Raw genomic sequence first — 16,449 nt, 5'->3', positions numbered from 1 at the left:
AAAAATATGGTTTAAATTCACCAATAAGTTAAAAAATAATTTCAAGGCTGATGATTAACATACTTCCTTAGGAAACCAGGCTAAAAAGTGAAATGACACTATCAAAATCACCACAGAAAAAAAAATATTTCCAGTGATGCTGTAACAGGACAGTTAATGAGGTCCAAATTAAATGGCATCTTTTTTTTTTTTTTTTTTTTTTTACTTGATTTCAAATAAATTCAGAATTTTAACTGCAATTTGTAATTTATTTTGGGATATAAATTCAAAGCTTTGGGCAGGGACACTATTCAGGTACCTCACTATTATTACTGAGGGATCTAGTTATTGAACCTGATCATGCATTTTGCTTATTTCATCATTTCGTGTATTAATGATGTTGAGAATACACCTCTAAAACAAAAATGTAAATAACAATTCAACTTGCCTTTCTCCTCCAGCAGCATCTCTCTATTATTTAAAGACCTCAGACTAATTCACAGATAAATGACCATCTGCCCACAGAGAGAAAGAAAGCAGAGGATGAGAGAACTATTTATCCAAACTTTGGACAATAGAGAACAACAGAATTCAAATTCAGATTTTGTAATTCCTCATCTCTTGATTTAGCTACTAAGACTAGAGAATCACTGGGGAAGAGGTCATGGTCAACAGAGAAACTGTACATTTCCTTTACCATCTTTGGAATTAATGTCATACTTCTGTATCATACTGTACAGGTAATCATTCATTTAATTTTAAATTAATGTTTTTCAATCAAATACAAAGAATCCCCACAGAATGAATGATCCGCAGGAAGCATTTCTTTCTGTAAATGGAGCTACCATTAAACCATTTTTATCCCAAAAGGTTCGTGCGTGCATCTATTACAGTGATTTTGTTATACTGCATTCAGGATGGATGTCAAGCCAATGCTTTTAAAGAACTGCAGAGGACCCTGGGCAGTAAGTTGCTTAGTGAGGAAGCCACAGATAAAATTCAGTGCAGATAAGTGAAGATGATGCAGCCAAGAGAAAAACTATCCCAAGATTATTATGCAATGATTGTCTTTCAACTGACAGTCACATAGGAGTGAGATTTTTATGTTATAATACATATCTCTGTGAAAACATCAACTCAGTGCTCAGTGATGGTTAGAAAGCAAACTTAGTGCTATAAGTAACTGGAAAGCAATAAAGACTAGAACAGACAATGTTATTATGCCACCGCATAAATTGGGAGTCTGCTTCCTCTCAAAAAGCATACTGTGGAGATGGAAAAGGTACAGGGAAAGGCTACAGGAATATCAAATGTGTGGAATAGCTCTTGTAAAGGGAGCAACTGAGTAGATTAGTATTTTACTGTTTGAAAAAGAGACAACTGAATAGAAAGAGGTCTATAATACTATGAGTGGAAAGAAGACAGTGAATTGAGATTGATTGTTCACTGCTTCTTCCAATACAAAAGGGGAAGGGAGTGAGAGAGGAGAAGAAATCAAATAAAATTGCAGGGCCAGGATCAGAGCAAACTTCTTTGCACAATGTCTAATGGTGAGGTATTTCTTCTTATAACATGTATTTAAGTTCTATACTAGTTATGATTTACTTTCCAAAGAATTCAGCATCTGTTAAAAGACTACATGGGTTGAAAGAAACATTAGGCAAAATCACTAAAGAAATTCCATGAGTCCCATTAAAAAGCAAAGATCTCTGCTTCAGGATATGTCTGACTCAGAAATCACTCAAAGCTAGGATATTCAGAGGACATACTGCTACATGTTTGCCCAGGCCCCTAGTCTACCCTGTACTCCTGCATAGGTTGATGGCCACCATCACAGACATGGGATGCTGGAGTAGACAGACCTTGGTCTGACTCTATCCTTATTTCTACACAAAAATTCTTCTAATAGCCACAGGCATTACTCAACTAGAAGCTAGCTAGTTCTTTTATCCTCACGCTGCAGATTTCTGACAATTGTCTCTGACAATTGGTCTTTAAGAGTAAATTAGATGATAGAAAAAATGTTTGGTAGAACAGTCGTCTCTATCAGTCTTTGTGTATGAGAGAGGGACAGAGAAAAAAAGAAAGAAAGGGAGGGAGACTAGTTGCTGGTGCTTTAAGTAGAATAAAAGAGTCTGTGATCCAATCCCCTTTACCAGGAAAAACTGCAAGTCAGATCATCGGCTGGGTAAATTCAAATAGTCCTGTTGCAGTCAATGGAACTGCACTGTCTAGCCTAGCAGAGGATTTAACCTGAATTACTTAAGCCTCAGAGTGGCTCTTAGGTTTACAAAAGGATGTTGCTGACACATGGGACACTGCAAAATTTTTCAATTTGTCCAGCTGGTTATAATTTTCACTGTAAGTCAGATCTCAGATCCATCTACTCTCTTGCCCATTAATTCTGCTCTAAACCTGACCTTGTTTGTCCCTTGACCCTGTTTTGCCACAGTTCATAGTAATTCTTTTACTTGTGCAGCTCCATCTATCTTACAATCTTTGCCTTCTTTCTTTCTTCAGACCTATATACTATAAAAATATCCACTAAATTTTCACGTGCTGCATAATGTGCCAAGTTACTTCATGGACAATCCATAAAATGCTGATATTGTTGACAACAATATCAAATATACTACATAGTTTATATAAAACTATTTTTGTGTTTCAACATGTGAGCATCAGTCCCTACAAACAAGATTATTTTAATTAAAATTTTAGCCCAAGAAGAAAACCAAAAAAGGTATTGTCAGTGTTGGTGCTGTGCTGAAGAAGTCCTGGGAATAATCAACAAGTGAACATTGCATTAATGGCTTTGCAAACAAGCAGTTCACAACGGAAGGCAGTAAAGCAGTCTTCAGACACTGTGTCAGTTTACATTGTGAAGTCTCTAGAGCTTGCAATTTTCTTTATGTAAGTCAATGTGTTTTCTACATGTATTTATCACATATTATTTTGGGGGAAGGTGTTAATTGGAAAGTTTGGTTAATTTGAAATATTTTCTCTGCATCTTTCATAATGTACAAAATACAACTACAGGCAAACAGACTGATTTTCCACCTGCTATATTAAATTTTGTAAGCTGAGTAAAGCAGCAAACCATACTAGGGTAAAATCCACCTTAATGATCCTTGTTCTAATTGCACCTTTTATAAGGACAATATTTTTAAGAAGTTATGTTACACTAGGCATGTGGGTATATATAACATGTGGCTAAACAATATTTGAGTTACAGTCCTAATGACATTAACAAATTGAAGTCCAATTGATGTTTACATCTTCAGTAGATACCGTTAGGTTCAGTGGTTGAGAAGCTTTTAGATAAGAAGCAGGATTAACCGTTCTAATAGGCAGCAACAACACAGCATGGCTAGAGCAGGAAAGAGAGAGGAGTGGGAGCGCAAACGGCAGCACCTGTGCGCACAGCCAAAGAAACTGCAAACCCAGGGGTGAGAGAGCCCTTGAGTACAGGGGCTGCCACAGGTACCAGGCCAACTGCATTGCTGGCTTTTCACAAGGCCTGCAATGCCTCACCAGGTCAGGTCTCAAAACCTCCTCCTTCTGGTCTGAAAATTTAGTTCTTCACTCACTTGTGAATTCATTCCCTACAAAGTGCAACCCTGCAACACGCCTAAACTGTGTACCACAGGGGAGCTTACACACACCCGGGAGGACAGCAACAGAAGTAGTTCAGATAACAGAAATAGTCTAACTGCTTCAGCAGTGAGAAATGCATGAGCTAATTAACTCTGTTTCTTCTCAGTGGGATAAATTAGCCTTTTCAGAGCTCCTGCAGCTAGACTGCACCTCATACCAGGCTAGCTAGTGTATGTAAAGCCAGGTTCATCAGGTCCAACAGAGGGTAGGCTCTGTAATAGATTCATTGTAATTTCATGTGACATAAAACAGCTCCTCTGAAACACAGAAAGATTAATTTCTTCAAAATACAAAGTCTACTTTAAAAGCAGTGAAACAGGTATATTTTATTATTTCAAGTGCTCACCGGCCCACCTAAACACAACACTTGAAGCATCCCATTCTGCTTGTAGACTCTGCCCATTCTGGGGGCTAGATGCAGCTTCCCACCTAATCTTTGTTATCTTAGAAAGTCAGTATTTACTTTCCTATCTATGCCGCTGTTTCCCCTTTTTCTTTTGTATTCTGTAACTATGTGTTATAAGCTACCTTTCATTCAAAATGCACACTACAGCACACTGGATGTGTTGGATGTGTTGCGTGTGCAATGTGGAGTGCACTGTCAGCTCTTTGTTAAATTTCCAGATATCTTTCAGGCACTTGACATCCTGGACAAATGGGCAGACTTCCCTTCTTCCAAAATTTCTTGTTGGAAAAGGTGATCATGTTCACAGAAATCCAATCATATGGTAGCCAGTATCTGACCATCTGACATTATTATCCTTTTCATATTACTGGGAACACTTCCATTAGCAAAAAGCCACATTGGTCTCAAGAGAAAATAGAAGATGCCAGATTGTTACTATCTGGTAATAAAGAGAAGTAAACCAGTGAAGAAAATCAAGCTGTTCTCAATGACAGTAGCTTACCATCTAGCCCTTGCATTTCAGGATCATTCTAAAGAATATTAAAGGTGCAAATATAAACTTAGACTTCTTTTGCTGCCTGCCATTATGAGTCTTCTCAATATCACATTAGTGAATACTTCTGTCTCAGCTTAGCACATTGCAGAACAACTTCCACATATTGCCAGCAATGTGGCAGTTGAGGTAATACCCATGTAGCTGTGCTAATGACCTCTTCTGTGTTTACCATATGTTGTCATTCCCCCAGAAATTAAGTAACTGTTTTACAAGAGCTTCTGCAATTTGACAGTCTTTAGCAGCTATTAAATGCAATGTATGCTTGAAACAAGGGATAATGGCATTAAATTTACATCACAGAAAGAGTGGTAATTTATAAGCACTTGTTGATTTTTGTAATAGCTTAACAAGGAATAATGGCAGATCTCAGTTACTGGTAAACACAAGCATGTTGTTTCAATAAGATTTTGTTTACCTTCCACTATGTTATCCTAGTTTTACAGAGAAAAAGAAAACAAAAACCAAAAAAAAAAAACCAAACCAAACCAAAAATCACAAATGTAGGAATCTTAGTTAGATTTTCCCTTGCTGACCTGGCAGTGACTTGATTCTGCACCAGGTGTCCCTGAGGGACAAGAGGACAGAAGGGCAGGAAAACCTCCCGAAGTTTACTCCACTTGGGCTGGATGGCAAATTCAGCTAAAGGCATCTGTTGTGACTCTAGTGGATCCTGTCTGAAGCATCAGTTTTATACTAGAATTGAATTAAAAGATGAAATGGGATTTATTTTTTCAGTCAATTGATGAAAATACCTGGGGCCAGGTAATATTTTAAAGCCGGTTTTGCCAGCAGTAAGAAGCTTCATACTCACTCAAATACTCCATGCCCCAGAGATTGGACTCACACCTGTTTTGTTTCTTGTAGGTTGTCAAGAAGAAAGAGAAAAAATAAATAAAATAACATACTTGAGCGTTTAACCCCTGGGTCAGATTATAGGAGAGAAGGAGAAAAAAAATCTACTTCAACAGGTTTAAGCAGTACAATAAATCTGTTCTGACAGATATTTGACAGCCATGTTTTTACTGACCTCTTTCTGTTTGAGGAGATGAGAAGAAAAGCAGTGCTTATTGAAGGTCATTTTGGAACAAATAAGCAATAAAAACAATCAGAAAATTGATATGATTTTGCTGCACCAGCTATTGGCCTCTGTGTGTGAGTTTAATAAGATATGAATTTAGTGCACTGTGCTTACCTTTCAAGTCTGGCAAAATACTTGCCTACGTTTACTACAAACCAAGAACACTTTAAAATATATATTGTATTTTAAATATATACTATATTTTAAAGAAAGTATTTTTCTACTAATGAATATGAATATTAAAATACTCCTGGAAATACAGTGCCTGGAAGCAATTCTGTGATGCCTTTTCTATGTCAGGCAATTACCAACAGGAGTACATTTTAAGACTAAATAATTCTAATTGAATATAGTTCATGAACATTTCAACGAGCTAGAAACAAACACGGCATTCAGAGAAGGAGAGGCTCTCCTGTGAAGTTGCACATCTCATTAAGCAAACATAAATAGAATGTCTCCGTCAGGATTGTTGCTGCATGTCAGTTGAAGACTATGGAGCTGTAATGATTTACATCAGCTGATGTAAATCCAGACCCCGATCCAGATCCTTAACAGTTTATTGTTATTTTAGTTTATGCCAGCTGCATAATTTTAGGTGGAAAATAATGTTGCTACTGAAAAGGAAGTATTAAATCATGACAGGAGAGAGAAAATTTGAAAGTCACAGTGAATTCCTTCGTTTAGTACTTTAGGTAACGCTATAATGCTACAGTGTCAGTTTTAAGGATGGTGGATTAAATAGCCAGGAAGAAATGATCTTTTTCAAAATTACTTGTAGATTCAAGGAGAATACAAGGGAAGAAGGCAAGAATAATCCTGCTGGGCCAAAACAAAGGTCCAATTAACATCAAACACCATCTCCATACAGTTACAAGAAAAATATACAGAGGATAAAAGAATGGGAAATGTAAATTTGATACATAAGTACTCTCTAACCTCCAAAAATTTTCAGCTCAAGAACTTTCTGATTTGACTGTAACTAACTTCACCAGTTTCCCACTGTATCTATATCAGGAAGAACAGATGGCAAATACTTTAGGAATCTGTAGCCATCCAGCCTTACAGAACAATACAGATTAAAAAACAGGGGAATCCTAACAGTGCTGGAACACTGACTTTATCTCAGTAACAGCAGGAAATAGGAAAAACTTATCTAAGATACTGCATAAGAAGTGACACTGAAGTTTTACAAGAGTCCAGGAAAATTAGATGCCCAGATCACTCCAGATTTCAGAGAGATTTAGGACACTTACCTCTTTTGAACATTAAATATGATATTTCAGACACTACTGATATTTCTTCAGGACAAGAACATACACATCAGACTGTTGATGATTTCTGAATTATTTTGCAGGACTAATGCAAGTTTTTGTAGACATGTTAAAAGCTAACTGGACATGGAAAAGTGGACATGCTTTTCTTAGTAGTGGTCCTTCCTACTTCAGTTTGGATCTCATTAGTGGGACAGCATGGTTAAGTTTTAACTACAGTGAACATTCTAAAATTTTTAAGCAAAATTAGGTTTCCGATATTATATGCAGAAAGTAATTTTTTTCTTCCTTCAGAAAATAACTTTTAGGTTCCCAGGAGACAACAGAATCTACAGCACAGAACCTAGAGCAATACAGTAGGAAATATTCTCACAAGGTAAGATTCATTTGTAAGTGTTGATCTTTAACTGTGATGTAGACAAGGTCTATTTTTACCCTAATATCTGTAGATTAAAGTCTCTCTAAAGTCAAGGGATATTTTAATAGTCATCATTCAAAAAAGGCATATATATATATGTATAATAAAAGCTATTTTTGTCTCCTAATTAAATATGAACTAATATTACCATTTCTTTTTATCTTAACACTGCTCTTCCAATATTGATATCTGAAATTCCTTTAAAGCCTATCATTTTGGAGTAAGGAAAACTGAAAGAAAGATTTAAGAATAGAAAATTATACTGTAATTTGTATTGCTTATTTGGAGGAACAAAAAGAGCTAGGTTATGTGGAGTTAGAAAACTGATACCTAAAACTTATTCTTCAGTCTTGGATAAAGAGAAGAAATTAATTTGAATATTATTTGAAAAATTCTGTATTTTGAATTGTTGTGTCAGTATCACAGTGACATGTAGGGCATCAATCAGTCATTTAACAATAGATATAGTTCTTGATTTTCCAAAATTATGTTTTCAAACTTACTACATACATTTCTTCAAAGACTCATTGGGGGATTTGTGATGGATACAATTTCATTTTGCTATACTCCAAAGGCTGAAACTTTGATACAAGTGCTCCTTACGCCATGTTTCAAAGAAAGATGGAACACCTCAGGGAGCTATTCTGTATCAGACTACAGTTTATTGTATAATTGTAGCTTGTCAACTCTTTGTCATCATTTGCAGTACTTAATTTTAAGCTTGCACATTTCATTATAAATAGCTTACTGTAACCTCGATAACTCTATTCACTTTCTGTTGATGGCTCTTGAGCAGCTTATAGCATAACTAAAACCAGATGATAAATATTTTATAATGGCATCTATTGTCACCTATTTATCATTCATAATATACCGTGAATGCGCCCTAAAATAAGTACTAACATTTTACAGATGTTGTGCTACCACTAACATATATTTATATATATTTTTAATCCTTTGTAAGTCATACAGCATTGTAGCAGTATTAAAAAACATATTCAAAAAATTGGTGCACGTTCAAGTGATTGCATCACAAAGTCATTAGTTGTTTGAAACTCCCATGCATACCACATCTTGGTTGATAACTAAGTCACAGCATAAGGGAATGGTAAATTTATGCAATAAGACTTTGTGGAAAGAGTGACTATATTGTATAATATTCCTGGCTAATATACTCTGTAGGGCTCTGGAAGGCTGTGAAACTACAGGAAGCCTGTGAGAAAGAATACCTAAATGGAATGATCAGCTGTGTTTGATTTTCACTCTTCTCCTGTTAAAGAAACTTTTTTTAAGGCTGGATTTAGTTCAGATTCAAAGCTCCATTTTAAATCAACCATACAGCTAAATTTGCAATGTCCATAACTGGGGAAAAAGCAATTACTGAATGATCTACAGAAATTTGGGAAACAAGAGCAGGCAGCATAGAAAGACTCAATATTATTAAGAATAAAAGAGAGTGAAAAGCATACAGAAAGAGTGAGAAAGTGACAACAGCAACATATATTTTTACTATATAATCTTGACATTTTTTACACAAATAATGAGATAATCTCCACACATGATATATGCAATTAGGACAAAGATATGAAAAAGATAATCCTTGAGAAGATTTTTGTCAAAAACTTTTGACTACTATTCACCTCTCCACTCAAAGTCATGGGATCTGAAGTTGTATGAATAATTGATGCTTCAGGTCAGAGTTCTTACTTTCTCTATTTTTCTTGTCAGATGAATAATTCATTATTTTTGCAAAGTGGAATGCTTTAAATAGGAAAGATTAAGAGAAAGCCATCTTCACATGCTACATATCACTTGACTTAGAAAAACAATATACCTAAGTTCCTATCCCTCTTCTGAATTTGGCAGACAGCAGAGATGGATCCATATCTCTCAGATGCTGAGAAGGTGTGTGAGTAGAAGGAACACAATTATGTCTATTGTAGTTCTAGGAATTGTACCTAAGCCTCTTGGACAACAAGCTCTCAAAAAAAAAAAATTATTTTGAGTAATGCTGTTTCTAAGTTTTCTAGATGTATTACTTTCCTTTGCCTAAATTTGTTCCTTGAAGTTGGGTCAAGATGGCAAACAGTTTGTACTGCACTGAAATTCAATTTTTTAATGAATAAATGATTCCCACAAAGATTTCTGCCAGCTCTGATGCAATCATCTATTCAATATGAACTGGTCTATAGATACTGTAATCTTTAACAGTACTTCATCTAGTAGTGATTTTACCTATGTGTTAGTATATCACCTGTCTGAATTCTAATATATCTTATGAGACATTATATTTTTGTCAGGATGACTAAATGTTGCAGTCAGACTTCTAGTACTCATTGTTATTTGAAATCTTATAAATCCATAAGATGGATTAATTTCTAGGGCATTCAGAAAGATAAGACAGAAGATACTGACTCAGATCAGACATGACGCTGCCTGAATCCTCCTCAAGCCCTTCAAAAATATTGTTTTGATTCTGAGTTTTTATTTATATTTTACTTTTAAAATACTTATTTGGACCTTCCATGACTCTGACAGCACCTTTATGTATCTTCCTTTTGATAGTAAAGCTGAGATTTCCAGATAACTGGAATGGAGCCACTTAGCAGAAGTTGTAATTATTCTCTGTGTGCTCTGTGCACAGTGAAACAGTTTGAACAGGAAGAACTGGAAAGATCCATCCCAGAATACTTAGAGTCACAGTCTGTACATTATTTTTAATGAGCAAGTAACAGTAGCTTCAGCTGACTAATGTATATAAATTTAATGCTGGTTTAAAATACCCTTTGCATTCATTAGCCGATAGGTGGCCAACCTGAATTCTATAAAACTGTCAGCATATTCCTACTTTTTGATAACAAATAGCATCCTTATTGTTTTAAGCTTTTCTCTCCAGACACACTGAAGTTTAAGCAAGTCTGTTATCAGAATACAACAGCTCATAATGTTTTTTATTACTACTTTAAACCTTCCTCGATTTTACCTAAACGGGTAGCATGGGAATTTTTTTTCTTCTTTCTCTCTTTTTCCCCTTCTTTTTCCATATTAACTATATGGCAAAGATTTGTGAATCTTCAAACTTCTTCTAATAAATGCATAACTAAAATGTTTCATCTACTCAAGCAAATTTTTAACTTAGCTCAGTATTTCAGAGTCCACAATGAGCACTCGAACACTAATGACAGGCTGCAAGCTATATCTAGAGAAAGACCAGGAACAGAAGATCAGAAAATAAGGCCAATGGGCTCTATAGCACCATATTTCACTGCTCAGATATCCAAAATAATATGCATTACAGTTTAATTAGCCTGTCTGTGTAACATTTGCCTTTAAATATTCACCTATGGCAAGTCATCACAACAGCCCATCTCATGTCTGCCTCCGAGATATATCACTGCAATACCGCTGTTGTTTTCCAAGTTTGTAATTAATATTCATCTCCTGAATAGCTCTTTATGAAGATTCTCAGCAGCCAGTCTGGACGAGGGATTCCCCCTGAGTTTTCAAGTACTATTTTATTGTGAAAAGTTTACACACTTCATTCATACTGTGAAAATCAGATAGGAGGGAAAACAAGCAGGAAAAGTTTTAACTTTCTGAAATGCTACCGCTTGTTAATTGTGTAAAACTAAATAAAAACACTTAAACTAATGAAACCTTTTTTACTAAGTTCAACATATTGACTATAAAATAGATAACGCCCTTTAAATCTACATATTCATACCTTTCCTGATGTGAACTTTCATCCTACTTCACAGCAGTAACCTGAAAGAATGGAGAGCACATGAAAAAAACAACAAGTATTCTTTTTCTCCTCTTTCCTCTCTCTTCCTGCGTTGGTAGAACTCACTGAATAGGAAAGTGAATTTAATTTTCTCTCCCTCCTTCTGTAACATTATGTGGTTCTGTACTGCTATGGTATGTACAGCTATGTTTGCATAAACAGGAAACATTTCCAAGGCATAGAAAACTTGAACTACATTTATTTTAGGGTATCCCTAAGCTCCTCCAGACTACTCTAAGCATGATATGCATGTTATTGAAGTGCTTCACATTCTATAATACATTTATTTTCTTAACACCCTGTGTTTTAAGGTTACTATTTTCTCCCTTTTACACAGAGAAACTGTTGTAAATTCAAGTTCATGCAGCATAAAAAAATCTGGGGCAGAATAGATTTCTTCTCAAAAGAAGGTTATAGCAGACTTAGTAACTAGCAACCATTTATCATAAAGATTTTATTATAAAATCATAGCTTCAGGCTTCTAACTTCATTATGTAGTTTACATATTACTAACAGTTATTATTATCTAACACTTAAACACATGTCCTAAACAGAACACCTGACAACCCATAAAAATCCCACCAATTTCATTCTTCTTATGCCCTCAGGAGAAAATATAAGTAATATAACAAATGTTACTCTTTCAAAAGAAAACAAAACAAACCCCTATTTATCTAACCTAGGCTACAAATGGTTACAGAAGAGGAGGACACATCCTTTGTTTTAAAATGGACCTAGTGGTGATAAGTGTGGATCCAAAATACATCTAAGTGCAAGCTTCAGAATAGGAGTGTGTTCCAAGTCTCTCTAATTTTCTTTCTAGGTGTGATTTGAGTATCCCACTCCTCCTTTCTATACAGGATCTCCTAAGAAACCTATCTATGAGTCTGCTGATGCCATCAATTAATCTAGGAGTCTTGTTTAAGGAAATCACACCAAGGCATTGACCATTTGTGTTATCCACTCTCTAAATCAATGTCCACCTCCTCATACACACACGCAATCCCTGGTTTAATCCTTTTTACCCCCTCTGCATGCTCCACTGCAGATGGGACTTTCTTCATTCTACTGTAACACAAATGTACGGTAAGAGTGATGAATGTGACTAGTTTCACGATGCTGCTATGTCAGATTGTACATCCCCAAATTCTCCACATTCATTTATAAAGGACTAAGATCCTGTTACTATAGTAACTGCAGTTTTACATGCCCTGACTGTTCTGTCTTTAAAAGCTTTGCCACAATGCTGCTGCAAGATTTTTTTTTTCTTTCTTTAATGCTATAAATCATGAGTTCCTCACCAAGCAGTCACATATAAACATTTTGAAACATTTTTCTCTTAAAAAACTCTAGTCTTTAATCCTGTCTCTCCTGAAAGAGTCAAAGCAGTAAAGGAGTGATTTGAATCAAAATTTTAAATCAAGCAATTTAAAATCAATGTTAGGTCTGAGCTTTATAAAAATAATGTGAAAAAAAGGTGCTTTAAATTTTAACTGATAATGCACCAAATTATAATTTTTAACATAGCACAATTGATAAGAAAACTTATTTAAATTTTATAAAACTGCCATAAGCAAGACCCATTGTATTAAAAAATAAGATCCAAATCCTTCACAACCTTAAGCTAGAATATAAGTATGCACATCTGATAAGAATCTCCATAAATCTTGCAGAAAACTAGGAAGAAACTTTTTATTAGTAACTTCTTGAAGTCTAAAATGGGTGCCACTTCAAAGAAATTCCTTTGATGTTAACATTTTTTAAATTGTTAGCTTTGTTACACTTAAATATATGTATGTTATTCTACAGGTAAGTACCAGGACACTGCTGTGTGGCAGGAGCTCACTAGTCATCACCATCAGACTCACAAGGTATGAGCACAAATGACATTTGCCTGGAAGTTCCCCCGGAATCCACTGGCTTCCTGATCCCGCTGTGTATTATTGACACACACTGTGCCACGGCCCTACCTTTGTCTCTGATGCTGCTGCTCAGGGGCTTCTTCTGTAGCACACGATGCTAATTAAAAATAATGCCTGTTTTGTGACGGTGTGTATTTTAATATAAATAGTGGCAGTGCTTCACAGATACAAAGAGGTAAAATTACTAAAACCAAAAGAACCAACTCGGAAAAAAACCTACAGGTTCTCCATCATCTGATTTTCATCTCCTTGTTCTTCCTCAACAGTTCCTTTCCCTACTAATCTGTCATTTGGTTTACTGACTAGTCAAGTCAATCTGTATATCTGACAGTGGATAAACATTTCAAGCTCTGGATACCTTCCTGTTACTTTTGCCTTTTCCATCAGTTACTAGATTCTGTATGTGATAAGACTGCCTTCCCATTTACTTTATCAGCATACCAGAAAAACTACGCAGTAGTGCAGTGTCTCATCATTTGAACAAGGAAACTCAGGAACATGGCAACCTAAAATGAAAAATGAGCGCCCCATTTCCATACCACACTTCTGATTTGTGAGAAGCAATTTAGCATGACTTAAAAATTTCTGATATTAACGGCACATCTGCTGAGGAAAGAGATTTTTCCCATTATCAACCACTGTACACAAATTCCTCTGATTAATGACTATTCTCAGGTGCTTGTATCTGACAAATACAGTCCTGGTTTCATTCCCGGATGCTCTGCTCCCAGCTGTGGGATATGCATCTACGTCATGATTTCTGCTGAGATTACTGCCTGGCCTGCCTTAAAGAAATCTTCATTTCTCACAAATCTCAGATTGTGCTACTTGTTGAAGTATGAATTTAGTGGCCACCTCACCCCATGCTGTTCGCAGGGCTTTGTCTGTTTGCCTGCAATACAGAATTGAGTGCATGGAATGGCTACTCAGATATCCAGAAGTGACCAGTTAGTATATTCTGCTTTCTCTCTGGAAAGTGGAATTTGAACATGTCTTCCATTAGCCAGTGATTTTCCTCTCATCACAATGCAAAGAGCTCACAAAACACAGTGTGGTCAGTTGGATTTACTTACCAATCTTCATCCAAGATGCATCCTGTTAACTCTGGATAAGGCTGCACAGCCTCTGTGCCCTCAGACTGGCTCAGCTTGTCCCATTCCAAAGAGCACGGCCAGGCACAACTTCTCCTTTCAGCACAGCTGCCTTTGGTACCTCTCAGGGTTTCACTTGAAAAATGCCAACCTTGTATCTGTATCGTTTCTAAGCTGCCTCCTAAAGCATTGCTCTAAAACTCTGTAAATTTGAATATTTTGTGACTGCTAACCTGCATATTATTTCTTCAACTCTTTTAATGTTAGTCCTTGGGTCCGTATCTTTGAATGCTATCTCCAGGGTTTCTTACTTGTACATGCAGAATCCAGAAAAATAGTTGACCAGCAGTTTAAATTTCTGACCTTCTTCCATAGCTATAGTTTAGAATAACTATTATTATTCAGGTTCTTGGCATATATCTGAAGTCTCTCAAAAAGTGTTAAATAAAGATTACCCATTCACTATTGCAGAAGCTGTTCCTATCACAAGGTACTAATCACTGACCAGCTGTGACATCTTTTTATACTGCTAGGTGCCTTTGAATCAGAGATTACTTCTCTGCTGCCTGAAAATTCTTTTCCCACCACAAAGCAATTGATCCAGCTAGCAGGCGTTACAGAAGGTCAAATGAGGCCATTTATTTCTAGAAATATTCTGTCTTTACTTGTTCTGGTACCTAATTTAATCATGTGGTTTTAGGATACTTTAGGACCCATGTCTCATTTTATTATGCCCTATAGAAATCCATCTCCTTTTCAACATCCTTATACCTTGTTAAAACTTTAGAAAAGCCCGAAAGGAATTCCTCCTCTTCCCTCTTGCCGAGATTATTCTGGAGTCATAGTGTGATGAAGCGCATTGTTTTGAACTACCCTGTCTCACTGAAATGGTTGATATTTGTGTCTATGCCAACTACTGTAAATTTTCAATGCAAATGCCTTGTAGTTTTTTGGGTCTGTCTCTCCACACTTTCACAAAATAAACTGATTTACTCTCAGATAGATCTGGTCCAGATGGCACTTTTTGCATGGCACTGGATTTGCAAACACAGGGTCTAATTTTGAAGTTATACTTTAAAGCTTAACAGATGCTATGGCTGATGGGAGTTTTGCGAGCTTGCTTGCTTTGCTTAGCAATGACAGTGGATAAATACACAATATCTCATAAATTCTATTCACGCCATCATCATTGTTGTGGCAGCTTTTCTTGGTCTGGAAGACTGTAACATCTTATTTTTGAGCCAGCTACCAACTGTCTCACCGTCAGTCAGCACAGCCACCTCCAAATATGCCCTCAGGATATCTGTGGAAGAGAGCGCCATTTTGTTTCTGGTTTGTGAGAGTAATTTCTGGGGACACAAGAGGACTAAATTTTGAGTAGATGAAAGCCCTGGTATGATCCCAAGTTTTTTGCCTCATAATTTACATAAATGAAAGATGTGAAAAAATATAAGCACTCCTGAAGGCTGAAACTCTGTTCACTACCCAAGCTGTGAGGGATAGTGCACTCTAATTTTATGAATTCTACCTTCATGTTTCACATGAATTTTTTACAGAACTAATATAGAAGAGCTGTTTAGAGGTTAGCAAGATTACTTTGGTATTATCTTATCGGTTGGTTTTAGTTACTACAGATGGAAAGGAGGCCTTCAGTCCAAAAGAAAAACTAAATTGCAGATGGTGGCATAGATAGATGTTAGCAGCTGCACAATTAGACCAACATACAGTCTGTAGTTACTGCATCTCTGTGCAGAATCCAGTAGTACATGCTGTACATAATCTCCAGATATCATAAACCTAATATAAAGCTCATATACTAGTGTTTACTGCAAATAAAATGTTCACAGACTTGCAAGTGAAGAAAGTCTCTTTTTTTGCCATATTTAGAAACACAAGCATGAAGTCTGAGTGAAGGAAGAACAAGGTGAATGAGTCATAAACACCTCCCTCCCTTTCTCCTGTTCCCTCAGAAAAATCTTAAACATTGGAGCTCATTTTAGGAATAAATTTCTTATTTTTCTTCTCATAATCCTTCCCACATGTCAGTTAAGCACAGTTGAGTGCACACAGCACTATCAGCTTGGTAACCTTTTATTTCAGTGTAGGACAAAACTAACCAAAGGAGAAAAAAACAAAAAAAAAAACAAAACAAAACAAAAAAACAGTTTCTTTGAATTAATGATTATTTCTAAGATCCTTTTCATCCACATTTCCTCTTAGACCGTCCAATTGAGTGTCCAATTAACTAGGGATGAGAAAACCACATAAGATAAAAGAAGAAGCTGCAGCA

This window comes from Tyto alba, unplaced genomic scaffold, assembly GCF_018691265.1.
Source record: "Tyto alba isolate M040663 unplaced genomic scaffold, T.alba_DEE_v4.0 Super-Scaffold_1000006, whole genome shotgun sequence".
Classification (NCBI taxonomy): Eukaryota; Metazoa; Chordata; class Aves; order Strigiformes; family Tytonidae; genus Tyto; species Tyto alba.
Note: the sequence above shows the minus strand (reverse complement) of the source record.